The sequence below is a fragment of the Hemicordylus capensis genome, chromosome 2 (genome assembly GCF_027244095.1).
Source record: "Hemicordylus capensis ecotype Gifberg chromosome 2, rHemCap1.1.pri, whole genome shotgun sequence".
In the NCBI taxonomy this organism is placed as follows: domain Eukaryota; kingdom Metazoa; phylum Chordata; class Lepidosauria; order Squamata; family Cordylidae; genus Hemicordylus; species Hemicordylus capensis.
This window is the reverse complement of record NC_069658.1, coordinates 60,460,630-60,472,497: the sequence shown is the minus strand read 5'-3', so window position 1 is coordinate 60,472,497 and position 11,868 is coordinate 60,460,630. Positions and strand designations below refer to the sequence as shown.

The 11,868-nt window shown below is 39.3% G+C and overlaps 1 long non-coding RNA gene across 1 annotated transcript; it reads left to right on the top strand.

Annotated features, from left to right (window-relative positions):
* The first annotated feature begins 2,543 nt into the window (after positions 1 to 2,543).
* LOC128342887 (uncharacterized) lies at positions 2,544 to 6,921 on the top strand. The gene is made up of 3 exons (XR_008315237.1): positions 2,544 to 2,613; positions 4,990 to 5,076; positions 5,891 to 6,921. It is a non-coding gene; the product is annotated as an uncharacterized LOC128342887 (long non-coding RNA).
* Positions 6,922 to 11,868: the final 4,947 nt, after the last annotated feature.

Here is an 11,868-nt window from a genome sequence, read left to right as displayed (position 1 = left end):
CCAGTGCCTTCAACACATAATTCTAATTAGCCAAGATGGATTATAAAATAGCTTCATGGAACGTGAATGGATTAAATAGCAAAATCAAAAGGCTAAAAGTTTCTCATTTTCTTAAAAAACAAAGCTTGGACATTGTATGCTTACAAGAGACACATACTAGAAAACAAGATAGAAAATATTTGGTTAATAAGGCCTTGGGACAAGAATTTGTTTCCTCTGACAAGAAAAAAAAAAAGAGGGGTAGTGTTTTATGTGAAACAACAATTTGAACCCAAGTTGATTTTTAAAGACGAAGAAGGTAGGGTGCTAGCTTTGGAAATCTTAGTTTCCGGAATCAAAACAGTGATAATTGGAATTTATGCACCCAATGAAAAAAAAGTAGAATTTTATAAATATTTAGAACAGAAGATGGCTGACGTATCAAATGCTAATTTAGTTTTACTGGGAGATTTTAAAGGGGTTGTTTCTACATCATTGGATAGAAAATCTGATACGTCTCAAAGGAATCTGCAAGGCAGGCTACCTAAAGCTTTTTTTGATTTAGTAGAACATATGGATCTCTACGACTTGTGGAGAATCAAAAACTCAAATGCAAAAGAGTATACTTATTTCTCTGAAAAATACAAATCTCATTCAAGGATATATATGGTCTGGACATCTAAATCTATTACACCATTTATGAAAAGAATGGATATCTTGCCCAGAACCTTTTCAGATCATAATGCAATTTGTTTACATGGAAGAAGAAGGGAACGGTTTCCTTTTGCTGGAGACTGAATGAACTTGCTGAAAAAAGCGGAAGTTGTGGAGAAAGCCAAAAGGAAGTTAAAGGACTATTTTGAACTGAATTTAAACCAAGGAATGGACAATAAGATAATTTGGGATGCAGGAAAAGCGGTTATGAGAGGTTTTTTTATACAACAAAATGCATACTTTAAAAAACAAAGGGGATTCAAAAAAGAGGGATTATTGATGGAGATTTCTAAAAAAGAAAGAGAACTTCTATGGGCTAAGGACAAAAAGAAGATTACCCTGCCTGATTTAAGGTTGTATTTTGATGCTGTTTGTTTGACGTGGTTAAAAGAATGGATAACATTAAGAAATCCTAGAATACTTGATCTGAAAGGATTCGATAGAAGGTTTGGATGGCATTCATATCTGTGGTATGATAAAAGTAAAGTGCATAAAGATTTTCTTAATCATTATGTAAGAAGGAGTCTAATGAGAGTGTTGGTAAAATATAAAAAATGGTTGGAATCTAAAACTCCATTATGGCTATCCCCAATTGAAGCTTTAGCACGTAAAGAGATAAATATGCAATCTGAATGGGGTACCTATAGGGATTTGTTATGTTTCCAAGAAAAGGGCTGTAAATTAAAAAACCTAATTGAAGTACAAAATTTGGTTAGTAACTGGTTTCAGTACCATCAGTTAAATGAAATCTATAAGAAGGATCTTAAAGTTGGATTTGAGGATCAAATGTCAAGATTTGAGAAGGAGCTGTGTGAAAACGATGAAAAATTAGTTTCTAAGATGTATAAGTTGTTGCTTTTGGAGGAGACAAGAGATGAAGTGGTTAAAACGACTATGATAAAATGGGCTCAAGATGTGGGTCATAATATAGATATGGCAGCTTGGGGAAAATTATGGAAAATGGATTTCAAGTTCACTGCATGTTATACTTTAAAAGAAAATTATTATAAGATGATGTATAGGTGGTACTTGACACCCAAAAAATTAGCATTAATGTATAAAAATGTTCCAAACAAATGTTGGAAATGTGGACATTGTAAAGGAACTTATTTTCATATGTGGTGGTCTTGAGGGAAGGCAAAGGCCTTTTGGGATATGATATATAATGAGTTGAAGAAAATTTTATAAATGACATTTCCTAAGAGGCCAGAATCCTTCCTGCTGGGAATAACGCAAGGAGAGTTTTCCAGAAGAAACTTAACATTTTTTATGTACGCAACCACGGCGGCCAGAATAGTATATGCACAGAAATGGAAGGATAATGAAATGCCTTCAAAAGAAGATTGGTTGATAAAAAATTTGGAATATGCTGAGATGGCAAAACTTACAGTATTGATAAGGGACAAAAACTCGAAATCTTTTTAAGAAGATTGGAAACCATTCTTACTATACTTAAAGAACTATTTTTTTAATATGGACCTTTCAGCAGGGTTTGAAATTTAGTAATAATAGCAGGTTGGGTAGAGCAAAATCGAGTTTGCAATGTGTAAGATAGTATATGTTTTGAATTACTATAGCAATGGTTGACTTGTATAGTTAATGAATTGCGCAGATTGATGAGCAGGAAGTCTATATTTACCTTATTAGATGTAACAGGATTGTTAAGATTTTGTAAAAGCCAATAAAAATTTTAAAAAGCAAAAAAAGAAGATTGCTTGTTGTGAAGACATATACATGCAGTGTGTGTGTGAGAGAGTGAGAGTGAGAGAGAGCACACGTAAGAGAATGAACAAGAGTTGCCATAGCAACCACACACGGAATGTTGAGAAGAGGATTTGACTAGAGACAGTTGGTGACGGTTGGTTAGGAGGAGAGGACTGAGGAAGACAGAAGGACAGAGCTCAGGGCCAGAGTTTCTGTGTGGGTGACTGAACAAGGGAAATTGTTCAAATTCTGTGTGAATATTTGGTTAACTGATAGTCAGAGATTGTAATAGACTGTATTTTTTTTAAACTCCAAACCCTGGAACAGTACCCTAGTGTATGGAGTAAAAAGCCTGAGTGGGTATCCTGAGAGAGAGAAAGGTGGCCAGAGGCAAAACTCCTGGTTGAACAGACAAGTGTTCTGTGTTGCTACACCAAGATTCACAAATACCGTAGAAAACACCCATCTTAAGTTATTCAATATACAAAGGTATTGTACTCAGAAAGGTTAAAACACTCTGAGGCTATTCACACATGCGTGCAAAACTGGGCTAAGCGAGCCCAGCCTGGTTGTGCACGCATGTGTGAATCGCCAGGATTGGGCCCGATTCTGGTGGCAACATGGTGGCAAACCCACCTATGGAGCCTCCCGTCTAACCTCATTTTTTAAATTGTGTGTCAACTGCAGCTGCTTGTAGCCGTGGCTGGCAGACTCGGGGAGGGGAGGGGGAATCCCCATAATGCATTGTGCATTCACGTGGTGCATTATTAGTGTTGGGAATTCTCTCTGGTAAGAGAAACCCTTTTTCATTATAGCAGAGTGCACAGAGGCACAACACAGCGGAATTTAGTTAGGCATGCGTGTATGCTGAGCGTAAAGTAACTTGGAGCCAGTTCATAGCTTCAAATCAATATAAATGGTATTCAGGGGCCACTTGAAGGGGGGGCGCCATTCTTAAAAATTAAAAAAAAATTAAAATGGCTGCCAAAAACAAAATGGCCACCGTGCATGCTCAAATTGCCTCTGTGAGGCCCTAGGCCATGCCAGGCCTTGCAGAGGCCATTTGAGCATGCACAGTGGCCATTTTGTTTTCAGTGGCCATGTTTTTTTTAAAAATATATGTTAAAAAACAGCCACTGCACATGCTCAAATGGTCTCTGCGAGGCCCTAGAGGCCAGCAGGAGGAGGGGGAACCTTTGCAGACTCCCCACACATGGCCTTTAGGAAGCCCCCTCGAAGTGGCTACAAGTAAATTTTTAAATATATATATATATATATATATATATATATATATATATATATATATATAAAATATAAGTCACTGTAGACATATTTAGTTTGGCACTAAGCACAGAGAATCAGAGCATGTGAATACTGAGCTGAAGCTTATGAGCTAGGATTGTATTCATTTGCTCTTACTTTGCTTCTTGTGATAAGTGAGTTAAATGTGATGTCTTAATAATATGGCTATTAATGGTGAGTTTGTCTTTGAATCAGTGTGAAATCCTTAGTATCAAGGCCCACTGGGAATTTCTTGCTCTCTCTCTCTCTCATTTTAACTGTCTTTCTGAAATACTAGAATATATTCCAAGTAGTGACACAGTTTACTCTGCATATCCTTTATTTTCAGGGTATCTGGGAAAAGTCAAATTCTCCATTTATTTTTAAAACTTATGTAATAGTGATGCTGCAATGCATAGTAGAGAATTATACAGGCACTTCTGTTTAGTTTTCCAAGTACACCTCCACATAGTATTTGGTTATTTCATGAACCCCAGCATACTGAAATTCGTAGTTTTCCAACATTTTTTGTCTGGCTACATCCACAAAAGTTATCTGAAAGATGGGTGTAAGATGTTTGGACAGGGGGTGCAATTTCAGTGCTTGCCCTAGGTGCTATTTTCCCTAGATATGCCTCTGATGGTATTTATTAGAGAACTCCATTCTAGATAGGAAAATGAGGAGTTAGGATCTCTAATCTATCTATCTAGCTGGATGCAGATGGATTCTGCATCTCTGCACACATGGTGCAGGGGAGAGGAGCTTCCATATTGCAAGGCAGAAGGAAAGAAAGAGAAGAAGGGAGAGAGGAAGTGACAAGGCAGGCAGGCAGGAAGTTAGTCCCTAAGAGTAGTAATCTACATTCCAAAGGGATAGTGTCAGAGCAGTAGAGAAGGGATGACCAATGTCTTGACCCTCTAGCCCTCTGACTCACTAGTCTGTCCTGCTATGTCACTGAGACAAGAGACAGTGCATAGTCCTTCACTTCCAACAATTAGAGCTCCAGGAAGTGGGGCAGTGCATCCCAGCACCCCGACCCTCGGAGCTAATGGCAGGAACCAATGCTCATCCAGGTGGGCAATCCACCCGCCCAAGGAAGGACTGCTTGTGTGCGTGGAGGTAAGTGCTTTCGACCTCCCTCCATGCAAAACAGGTAGCCCTTTCTCATTGCACATGAGAAAGAGCTCTCTGTGTGGTGTCAAACAGCTGATTGATTTAGCAACATTGTAATGAAGTCTATGTGCCCTGCTTTGCTGAGATCCTTATTTCCATCTTAAGTAAATAATAAACTTGTTCTTATTTGCTTTATAGCATATTCTTTGTCTCTCTATGTGAACATATATACCTATCCTGCACTCGCGAGGCTACGTGACCAAGAAGTTATTTACTTATAGCAGGGTAATAAGCATATTAATATGGTGGCAGCGAAAGAAATAACCTATTAAATTCCATGAACTTGGTGACACAATTGATATAGAAATCATATAAAACAAATAATATCCCTGGACTTGGGGTACATCAGGGTGGGTTCCTGACACTTGGTTCTTTCTGATAGGAAACTCTGCAAGGCTCTGATGTGTGCATATGTTACATGAGCAGTAAGATTTTATTACTCTGAAGTGAACATGGACTCTACCATTCATACAATGTTCTACTGTATGCTTTGGAATACAGAAATTTGTAAGCTATTGTAAGCTTTGGAATACAGAAATTATTTTCATGGTGTTCTCCATCATTCCTAAAAGTCCAAGACAGCTGGGAAGGAACAAGCATGTATATATTCTACAATACAGCATCAAATTCCCTGAAGAAAGAGCTTCAGAGGAGGGTGGCACTCATTACATGAGAATACCAAACATCATCAAACTGTTGACTGCCAATAGTTGCAGGAAAGGTCTATCCTGATCTCTTTTGTCTCTCTATACACCTTCATCCTTTTCTGCTAGTGGTAAATCTATGACACATATATCATGGAAAGGGATTTTTGCCCAGTAGTTTACATATAATATAATATAATATAATATAATATAATATAATATAATATAATATAATATAATATAATATAATATAATATAAATATTCATTATTTGCTTTTAATTAAATACTAAAATTGTTTTCTGAAAGCACATCTTTTCTTTTTTCTTTCTTTCCTCCCCCCTCCTCTGTGTGTGTCTCTGTGTGTGTGTGTGTGTGTGTGTGTGTGTGGAGGCAGCACGTTTGAGACTTTTCTGCAACTTAATTCTGGACTCAGACTGCAGAGTTCTTGGAAGGACATTGGGACAAGCCTACTGGTGTGAGAACATGGAGCAGCAGTGCAACACTGACTGCAGGAACAGTCCATGCAGCATGAGTGAAAGGGTCAGCCACATATAAATATCCCTACCGACACCTGTTCAGCAAAACCCAATAATTAGGGTTGTCTACCACATGTTGGCCACATTACAGTGAATTTTTCTCTATTCAGTATACTGGGTTTCTGGACATTCACAAATTTTATCTGGGATTGTCAGCCTCAGCATTCACACAAGGATGTTGATATTCAACCAATTTTGGACTTTCCCTGTAATACAGGAGTGGAAGAATAAGGAAGAGGAGGTGACTGAGTCCCATACACCGTAGCAGGAAAAACCTGTTTCTTGTCCTCTTACAACCCAGTCACTAGGGAGAATACACCAATGGCACCTGAGCACTTTCATTTTTGTCATTCTGTATTAACATATATTGATATAATCATACCAAATATCTCCTTATATACTGTATAAGAACATGTGCTGGATTTTCATTTTGTCAATTATAGTTTTAAAGCCAAGAACCAAATTTCAAAAAATGTTTGGATTCTTACAAGATTCGTTATCAATGTATTTGTCTTACCATACCAATTACAAATGGGAAATTCCTAGTAGTTTTATTTACAAATTCGTAGCTGCCATGCTCACATTTTCTCCGTGAGACAGTACACAACCAGTCAGTGACATCTGGTTATATACAGCACCCAGAACAGACTCTTATAGACATCCATGAAGTCGGCTTAATTGAAATATCTTTCCATCTATAAACAGGAATGCACATTTTCTTTCAGAATAGCAAGGTTTCCTTCAATTAAATGATTGGTAAATGTAGTGCTTCATCATAAAGAGATTTTACCAGTGTTTGGTGGATTAAAAGAACTATGGTCATTAGCTAGTTCTTCATAGAACTACTGTGACCTGAAGGGGGGAAAAACAATGCAGACAACAATCTTATTTTTAATGCACTATGTTTTATGTACAATAAAAACTTCTATTAACCAGTCTCCTTGAATATGACCATTTTCAAAAGATTGACCTAATCCTGATTGCCTGAGTCTGAATAAATCATGACATGATTCTGGGAACTTGGCCAGTACATCAATGATTTTATGTCTGGCATCATACACCGGCTGCATGTTGAGGGAGTGAAAAGATTTTTTTAAAATGTCCTTACCTTGCCTCATTAGTCAGTATGTGCAATGCATGCATTACCACGTGTATCCAGTTTGCAGCTCCCAAGACAGAAATCTAGCAATGTCATAAAATTCATGAATTCCTTGCTGTGCTACTGATTATTTTGTAGAAAGCTGGTAAGACAATTAGTTCTGTTGAAAAGTGCATCTATAAATTGAGTGACGTACTACTCTGCATATTAATAGTGCATATTGGTAGAGTCCTTAACAAAACAATTCATAAAGGGGTAACCTTCATCTGTCATGGCCTCTGTATCAGCCTGCAAATCATTCTGAAGGGGAAAAAACAATGGTTTCTTTGCCAAAGCTCTGTCCGCGGATAGCTTTTCAATTAGCTGCCAGAAGAAGCAACCTTATGCTAAAGAGTTGTGCAATTAAATAAATTAGATGGGTTTAGGAGTTCCTTTCCAGAAAGGATTGCTGTCTAAACAAAAGTTAGGAGCTACTGTATTTAACAACAGAAGCTAAATCTTAAATCATGGCTCAAATAGGATGGGGAGCACTGACAACTATTACTTATACAAACAATATATATTTGAATTATATAGCCAATTGCTTGGGCTATGCTTTAAGTCTGAGCATTTGCAAACAGAATGGAAACTGGCCACACAGGATAGGTCTACTAGGGACTATTCAAACCTAATGGAACCTCCATGTTCAGTGGTCAGTTTCTGGAGGCGTCTGGCTATTCCCTGCTGGAGGTAGTATGTTGGATTATATAAACTCTAGTCTGATCCAGCAAGGCAGATCTTATGAAGTTAATGACTGCTTCACCCCTTCTCTAGATTTAGCTTTTTAATCCTAAAGAAAAATTATTGGCATGCAGTTTGATCTTATGCATTTATATTAAGAAGTAAGTGCCACTGAGTTAAGTTGGTCTTACTCCCAAGTATGTCTGCATGGCATTGCAGCTTCAGTGCTGCAGTCCTGATTTCAGTTAAGAGCGAACATCTTCAAACTGCCAGTGGCCTGCCTACCTCCTATGGGGCCTATGCCCAGTAACTGAGCATTATTCAGTTTCACCTCTGTCCCACTCACTCTCACCTGCTCTCGCTTTACCAGCTTGCTCGCACCACCGGCCTGACTCGCCCACCCACTAGGGGTGTGCATACAACTGGTAGGCCCGGTTTGGTTTGAGTCTGGACCGGACTCGAACCTGACCGGACCAGTTCGGTCCGGCCCCCATCAAACACACACACACACACCCCAGTCCGGTCGGGGGGGTGGGTGGCGATTTAAAAAAAACACAGTCTAAAATGAATTTTAAATACCTCTAGCCCCTTCGGGGGGCTTCCTGTAGGCCACAGGGGGGTGTCAGTGAAGGTTCCCCCTCCACCCGCTGGCCTCTTAAATCACTGCTGCGGGCCCATAAAACGCTGCTTTCTGGCCCATTCGGGCCTCTGTAAGTGTGTGCGGCGGCCATTTTGGCTGCCGCAACGCATGCATAAATGGCCTCCATGGGGCCTGGCATGGCTCAGGGCCTTGCAGAGGTCATTGCTCATGCACGGCTGCCTTTTCCCCAAAAAAATTCTGGAAGGCCTCTGCTCTGTTAAAAATGTATCACCAAATTAAAGGAATATTTGAAATTGTCCCTCGTTTTTATTAACTTCATCCATTCCTATGGACGCGACTGACTCTAAGGTTCACAGTTATACTTCAAAAGTGGTGTTTCCTTTGCAAGGGACTAGGTTTAATCTACTAGCAGACTTTTTAAAAATAATAATAATAATAATAATAATAACAACAACAACAACAACAACAACGAATCACTGCTAAACACTGTCCGTATATTCAGTAGCGATATAGCAATGGAGTTTGGACTAGACAAGTGTGCTGCATTAATAATGAACAGAGGGAAAATAACAAAAACAGAAGGAATAGAACTGCCCAATGGAAGCAAGATCAAGAACCTGGAAGAAAAGAACCGTACAAATACTTGGGCATTCTCCAGACTGATAACATCGCACACACTAAAGTTAAAAGAAAAATTGGAAGTGAATACATCAGGAGAGTTAGAAAAATCCTATAGTCCAAACTCAATGGCAGGAACACCATACAAGCCATAAACACCTGGGCTATACCTGTTATCAGATACACTGCAGGAATAATAGACTGGACCCAGGCAGAGCTAGAGACGCTAGATCGTAAGACCAGGAAAATCATGACCATCAATCATGCGCTGCACCCCCACAGTGATGTTGATAGGCTATACCTCCCTCGCAGCTCAGGTGGAAGAGGAATGCTGCAAGTCCATCAAACAGTAGAGGAGGAGAAAAGAGGCCTGGAAGAATATATCAAGGACAGTGAAGAAGATGCACTTAAAATGGTCAATAATGCAAAACTATTCAACACCAATGAAACAAAGCAGGCCTACAAGAAAGAACAAGTCAAGAACCGAGCAGAAAAATGGAAAAATAAGCCACTGCATGGTCAATATTTGCACAATATAAGTGGAAAATCAGACATCACCAAGACCTGGCAATGGCTTAAGAATGGCAACTTGAAGAAAGAAACAGAGGGTTTAATACTGGCTGCACAAGAACAGGCACTAAGAACAAATGCAATAAGAGCAAAAGTCGAAAAATCCACCACAAACAGCAAGTGCCGCCTTTGTAAAGAAGCAGATGAAACCGTGGACCACCTAATCAGCTGTTGTAAAAAGATCGCACAGACTGACTACAAACAAAGGCATGACAAGGTAGCAGGGATGATACACTGGAACATCTGCAAAAAATACAAGCTACCTGTAGCCAAAAATTGGTGGGACCATAAAATTGAAAAAGTTGAAGAAAATGAAGATGCAAAAATATTTTGGGACTTCTGACTACAAACAGACAAACATCTTCCACACAATACACCAGATATCACTGTAGTCGAGAAGAAAGAAAAACAAGTCAAAATAATCGACATAGCAATACCAGGGAATAGCAGAATAGAAGAAAAAGAAATAGAAAAAATCACCAAATACAAAGATCTACAAATTGAAATTGAAAGGCTGTGGCAGAAAAAGACCAAAATAATCCCACTGGTAATTGGCGCCCTGGGTGCAGTTCCAAAAGACCTTGAAGAGCACCTCAACACCATAGGGGCCACAGAAATCACTATCAGCCAATTACAAAAATCAGCTTTACTGGGAACAGCCTATATTCTGCGACGATATCTATAACAATTGACAATAAAATTCAGCCATCCCAGGTCCTTGGAAAGGACTCAATGTCTGGATAAAACAAACCAGTCAATAACACCTGTCTGACTGTGTAAACAAGAAATAAATTGCTCTCCAGAGAAGATAACTCATGACAACTAAGAAAAAGGAACAAAGCACAAACTTTCACAAACTGAAGAGTGCATAAAGCCTTGAATGACTGTTACTGGACAACAGGAAGCACTCTCTATGCTCACCTGTGTGGTTCTAACGTGATCACTAGGAGAATGTAGATTAAACCTCAGTCCAGCAAAGGACAAGACATAACCCTTCATCCTCTTTGGTCTCCTCTCAACTTGGGAATTCCGTGGTACTGACCCTATTTGTCTTCCTCTATTTCCAATTTTTTTCTTCATTGGCTCTTTCTCCTCCTCATGCCTGACAAGGCTTGGTCCTCTCCCCACCCATCTACTTTTCTCCCCCTATATTTTCCATGTGAATCATTCCTTCCTCTGGCCCCTGTTACAATCTTTATGCTGATTATTCCCAAACTGCTTTTCTACAGCTGACCTTTCACCTTCTGTCCAATCTTTTATCTCTATCTATCAACATTTCCTTTTGAATATATATAGCATTTCTATTTCCTCTAGGGATGTGTATGAATTGCAATTTGAAGTGTGATTCCTAACACATCACTGGCACCTTTAAAACGGAGGAGAGCAAGTGCATACCTGTTCCTCCTCCCACAACTGCCCTCACGCATTGCCGGCACACACATGGCCTCCACTCATGCACAATAGCCATTTGCATGACCAGCAACCATTATGACCATGCAAATCAACATTATGACCATGCAAATACACAAAGGCAGATGGGGGAGAGAGCCACTAACATGCAAAGATAGCTGGGAGTAGTGTCACTGATTCAAGAAGTGGTGATGAGCTGTGGAGGAGCAGGTATGCTCTCCTTCATTTTAAAGGTGCCGGGGATGTGTTACAAATTGTGCTTTGAATTGTGATTCCTGCACATCCCTAATTTCCTCCAGAGGCTCACATATAACCAAGGGTACAAAAAGGTGACTGATGGGAAGAGAAAAGGTTAGAGAGAGGCTGGAGAAGCAGATAAAAATTAAGAAAAGTGGAACAGAGGCAAGAGGTTTTGGAGGATGGCACAGTCTCAGATGCAGAGCACACGAATGGTTCTTACCGGGCAAACAGGCAAATGTGTTTGGAAAAAAACAGACTTTTCAACAAGCGTACAATAATATAATTTGCTGATTTTCTCCATTACACCCATGGCATGACCCTTTTATTGCTGACAACAGTAAAGGGACATATTCACACTACAGAACAACTGGTTTAACACTCTTTCTCTCTTCCCAATTCCAGACACTGATAAGTAGATTTTAAGGAGAGGAAAGGCTAGGGATTTCTAATGGGCAATTTTCAGCATCTCACCAAACTAAAGTTCCCACTATTCTTCTGGGGAAAGTCATATCAGTCAAAGTGATGCTAACCTGATATAATTTTGTGGTACAGTCAGGGCCTGTATATCCTTTTGATAT